The following is a 5,761-nucleotide window of genomic DNA, read 5'->3' on the forward strand; positions in this document are numbered from 1 at the left end:
AAGCAAACAGTAACAGTATTAATTTAGGCTATTATATATTTGCACATCTGTCAACTTTATTTACATTTACTTTCCAGCTGGAGAGTCAGTTTCTGAAAACCTTTATATGAACTAGCTGAACATTTAATATTTATTGAATCTTTGCCACTATAAATTTCTTTTCTCCCACTCCAATAATATTTTGGAACTGAAATCACTAATTCTTTCACAAAGTGTAAAATACAGTTTGTACTGATTGCTTACTTGCTACCCCAGGGACATCGTGCATCAAGCATTCTGCTAGCTTCATAATTTTACTACTCCTGCAAAACATGCAGTGTATTTTCTGACACCCGTTCAGAAAACATTTCCCCTGCAACCACACTTTACTCAAGACCATCATCCCAATTTTCAGAGACATTTGTTTCATCTCCGATATCTTTTTTAAAAATTATAACTTTTTTATTCAAAATTAAAACAAAACATATTATCCAGAAACATATCATCCTTATTCCCCCCCTATTTTTCCTCCCTCCCTCTCCCTCCCTCCCCCACAGAACCCACCCACCCCCCGACTTCCCTCAGTTCCAGTCTTTGATTTCTCTAAAAATGTTGTTTTCTGCATGTTACACAGTTGTATAGATCCTCAAACTATTTAGCTGATTATTATCAATAAAAAGTTTGTGAATGTTTATTCAAAACCAGCCAAGGAGTCCAGTTTGCTTTGTTGCATCTTCAAATACTTTGTAAAGGTTTCCCATTCATCTTTAAAGTCACAGTTATCCTTGTCCCGTAGCTTGTATGTCAGTTTTGCCAGTTCTGCATAGTCCATCAATTTTTTCTTGCCATGATTCTTTAGTTGGGCTTTCTTCAGCCTTCCATCCTTGTGCTATTAAAACTCTCGCGGCCGTTGTCGCATACATGAAGATATTTTTTCAGCTTTTTTGGCAGATCATCTCCGATATCTTAATGGTTTCCCCACTGAGTTAAGAGCCTACTGTCCAATAGCTCAGAACCAAGTGTGTGCTCTGCCCGTTAATAAAAATATAGAAACAGTGGTTGGATAAAAACAACAGTGGTTGGATAAATACACCAAACCAGGGGGAGTTATCAGATTTTAAGAGGAAAAGGAACCCTCAAACATTTTAGACAGACTTTAGGCATAGTTTTACACCATTTGTAAGCAGTTTACTGATTTTTGTTTTATGTTGTAAGTTGATTTTTTTTCTTTTAAAATACAGCAGGATATAAGTACTGTATTTTTCGCTCCATAGGGCGCACCGGACCATAGGGCGCACCTAGTTTTTAGGGGGGGAAATAAAGAATTTTTTATTTATTTATTTAGCTGGCCGAAGCCCAGGGTGCGCACCGAAGCCCAGGCTGCTATCAGCAAGCCTTCGGAGCCCGGCGGGAACTCCTGCCGCGCTCTGAAGGCTTGTGGATAGCTTCCTGAAGCCTGGAGAGCGAGAGGAGTTGGTGCGCACCAACCCCTCTCGCTCTCCAGCCTTCAGCGAAAGCCTGCATTCGCTCCATAGGACGCACACACATTTCCCCTTCATTTTTGGAGGGGGGAAAGTGCGTCCTATAGAGTGAAAAATATGGTACATTAAAAAGCAACAATGAAGTCTACATGGATTATTCAGATGTGAGCATCTGACACCTGCACTGCACACATTCACAAATTGTGCCAGACCTACTGATGCTTTGTTTTGACCTCCCAAAGTCATGATGTCAGATTCAGCCTGAGCTGGATCTGCCTGTCATTCTCCTCTAATAAAGAGCATGCTCACAGCAGTGGGGGGCATGGGGCAGAGCCCCTAGGGTCCCAGCCAGTTACTATTAGTGCCAAAAACAGCTGCTTTGGAATGGCTAGCTTTTAAAGCATGCCATACTGCTCAGCTATTTGTGATCCTTAGACAGGGTAGCTGTGCTCTTTTCAGTTTATCACGGTTTAAAAATTACCGAGTTAGGGTAACCTGCCTTGAGTCATCATGAAAGTACAGCCTTGCCCATCAATGCCAACTTGGTTTTATTTTATTTTTAGGACACATATTTGCTATTTGGATATGTGTCAGAGTTGCCTCTAGGTCCCAGCTCACAGAGGACCAACGCTAGTCAGTAATAACTTATAAAAGTCTTTATTGAAGATTAGTTTCCATTTCCAAACCGCAGCGTGCAACTCCACGTCTTAGAACCTAGACCGGCGAAGCTCCATCTGAGTCTCCGCCTCCTAGACACCAGTTTAAGACTCTAGCCTTACTCCACCTCTTCCATTGTTCTTTCCTCCTCTGGGTCCTTCTGCCCCCTGGGGTTTCCTCCTTTCTGGACTCTTCTGACGCTGACCCCCCTGAGTCTTGCCCCTCCTTCCGGCGGGCTTTAGGACCTGGCTCCCTATCCGGGCTACCTGCTATGCCGCTCGCCTGTACATTTGAACTTGGCGCGCACGCCCAGCCGGTAACTTTCCTCTTGACCGTTTCCCCGCTCTCCGATGGAGGCGTGGTCAATCCTGACTCATCTCCTCTCGCTGGTGGTGAGAACCCTGGTCCCGATGCCTGGGACTCCTCCCCCTCACTGCGCTCTGGTGGGGAAGCTGGTCCTGATTTCCAACTGCTGCTCTGGGAGTCCCCGCTGGCCCCTTCCTTCTGGTGTTTCCCCCTTGGCACCCCCCTTGCCCTGGCCATCGGCGCTCCCTTCTGTGAATCTTCCGATTCGCTGGAGAGGCTCATGGAATCACTCTGACCACTGTCACCGCCTACGCTCCCCTCGGATTCCTCCCCCTCGCTCTCCATTTCCTCCCTCTCCTGTGCCTCTGCTCCTGAGCCCCTGACAATATGTTTTATCAGGGCTGAATTAAGGTTATTTAGGCAAGCAATGTGAGCCAAGATGTGGGTGGGAAGTTGAAAAACTATGATTTCTGACGTTACTGCATGTAATACTTTACATTGTTGTAAGGTCTTAAAAGAGACTGGTAAATGTCACATTAGAATAAGTATGCTGCTCAACACTGAAATACACAGAGGCAAATTAGAGCAACTTCTATATGTTCCCTTTTTTTAAAAAAAAATGATTGAATAAAATTTAATACAGTCTCCGCAAAAAAACCAAGATTATGTAAAATGATGCGAAACACTCAATGCTATGTTTATTATTTTTGTGTGTGGAGACTATTTGTTCCCGCTAATATGTTTCTATACTAATTGGACATCTTCTAGGCTTAATTGGGACCCTCTAGGAAAAAAAGACCACTAACAAATTTCAAAAATAATATAATATTTAAATGTGTGCAATAATAGGTCTGCATGATATTGAGATATGACACCAGTTCATAATTTCCTCTAACATTAAAAGTTAGTGTTACATAGAGTACATTAAAACTTAGTGTTACATAGAGTACAGGGTTTAGAGAATTTTAAAATATTAATCAGTATGGAAATGTTTTTAAATAAATAAATCCTTAAAACAGACCCATTGAAATCAACTGAACTTATGTTACTTGCAACTAAGTGTGATTAAGTCTGGATCCAGCTTGTTATTAATATGTAAGTTGCAACTTCTTTTGCTTTTACAATAAGCCACATTTTAAGTTTTACTGAGACTTCTCTTTCTCCATCTTTCAGGTCCATTCCCACATCTGGCTGTTTGCCATCTTCTTTTTGCTATTTGTAGTTTCCCATTTTGATCCAAATAATTATATATGTCTGAATAATCCTTTTGCTATTATAGGACAACTGCCAAATCATGCCATTTCTTCAGCAAAGCCAGCATTAAGGGTTTAATACGTTGCTTTTAATAGCATGTTTGCTCATCCTTGAATTTGAAAGCTTCAGCAAACAGTTAGATTGATCTTAAGCTTGATCGGCAATTCAGCTCTCACGCAGCCGCAAGCCACTTTTTACCAGAATATTGGTACCGGTACTTCATTCCAATGTACCAATGGACAATAAACCATTTGTCCAAGATTAGATAAATGGTTTAATATATATTTGCTTCATACTTGGGTCAAAATGCAGTGCTAAAAATGGACGAAATGGTAATAAGTTATATTTAAATTAGCACCAGTTCTCAGGAGGCTTTAAAATTATTACACCGTATTTTTCGCCCTATAGGACACACTCCCCCCCCCCCAAATGAGGGGGATATGTGTGTGCGTCCTATGGGGCGAATGCAGACTTCAGGAAGCTATCTGTAAGCCTGGGGAGTTCCCGCAGAGCTCCCTAGGCTGCGGATAGCAGCCTGTTCTGGGGGCTGGGGCTTCCCCCGCCCCAGCCCCGCGCCTGGGGGGGAAATTTTTTTTTCTTTATTCCCCCCCCCCAAAAAAAAACCTAGGTGCGCCCTATGGGCCAGTGCGCCCTCTGGGGCGAAAAATACGGTAATTTTGCCTCCTTAGTTTCCCCTTCTAAAAATGGTCTATTTTAGAACCAGTTACCTGTCAAATCCCTGGCCAGCTTCACTTTGATTCACTTTTACTGAGCTGCGTTTTCAAGCTATGCCCTCTGTTGTCCTAGATGGATGATATAACAGGGGGTTACCGTATGAAGACTATGACAGGGAACAATATCATTACTAATCTTTCTTGGCCATATGAATCTTGGAGAAGTCTAGTTAGGAGGGTGTCTGATAATTTTGTATCAGATCCTTAGCCCTCCAACATCTCAACTTTGACAAAGAAAAATGCTGTATTTCCAAATCTGGACTTTGTGTACATTACAGAACCAGAATTGGACAGAGTATGGTTCAGGTTGTATTTACCTAACAGCCAGTGTGGTGTAGTGTTTAGAGTATTTTACTAGGCCCTGGGAGACATGGGTGTTATGTACTGAAGTTCTCACCCTGGGCCAGCAGGGCGATACTGTAGGTAGTTTTCACTCAGGTCCACATATGCAAATAAGGGATTGAAAGTGACATTCAGTGATTGGATAGTTACAGAAAATGGTTACTGTTGCGTTCTAGTGGAGCTCTATATAAGCAGGCTGGCTGAATCCTTCAGTTCAGTTCTGTTCTGGCCTGTGAATAAACAAGAGCTGTTTGAAGAATCGCTGTGTTGTCTGATATGTTCACCCACAACTTAACAATGAGTTTGAATCCCCTCTTGGCCATGAAGCTCACTGATTGAATTAGGCCCAATCACTGCCTCTCAGGTTAACCTACCTCACAGGATCGTTCTGGGGATTAAATAAAAGAGGGGAAACCATGGACACGACCTTCATATCTTTGGAGACAAGGTGGGATAGGAACTGAACTGAACCTTGCCTTCTTCACCTCCCAGATTATTTCACAGATGCAAGGCACAGAACATCTCCAGCGGCTATATTATGTGTGATGACAAAGCATGGCATTTGCAGATGCTTCTTCATTAAACCATTCAGAGTAATTTTCCAAGCCACTGACATAGAACAAGTTGCAGTGACTGTGATGGAGTCCTGGCTGAGTTGGCCTAAACAAAGACTGAACCAAAAGTAATTTTATTTACAAAGCATGGGGTGGGGTGGGGAAGCAAACAAGTGCATACAGGTGAACAAGGAATGAAAACCAGGAGATACAAGTCTTTTTACATTTCTCTTGATGCATAGGGCTGCACCAAAAGGGGAGCATGAGAAGCATGACATACCCACAGTTGAAAAAGCTGGACTGCTTTTGACATGGACCTTAAGGCAAAGAAGCTTCTGAGGAATGTTCAGTTGGTATCACTGCTTTTTCTTTTCAATGAAAAGGTTGTTGTAAACAAAATCTGCCCTTCTTCCCTTATAGGGTATCCAAGAGCCCATATAGAGTCCTTAAGTGG

The sequence above is a fragment of the Podarcis erhardii genome (assembly GCF_964252035.2).
Source record: "Podarcis erhardii genome assembly, chromosome: 3".
Lineage (NCBI taxonomy): Eukaryota > Metazoa > Chordata > Lepidosauria > Squamata > Lacertidae > Podarcis > Podarcis erhardii.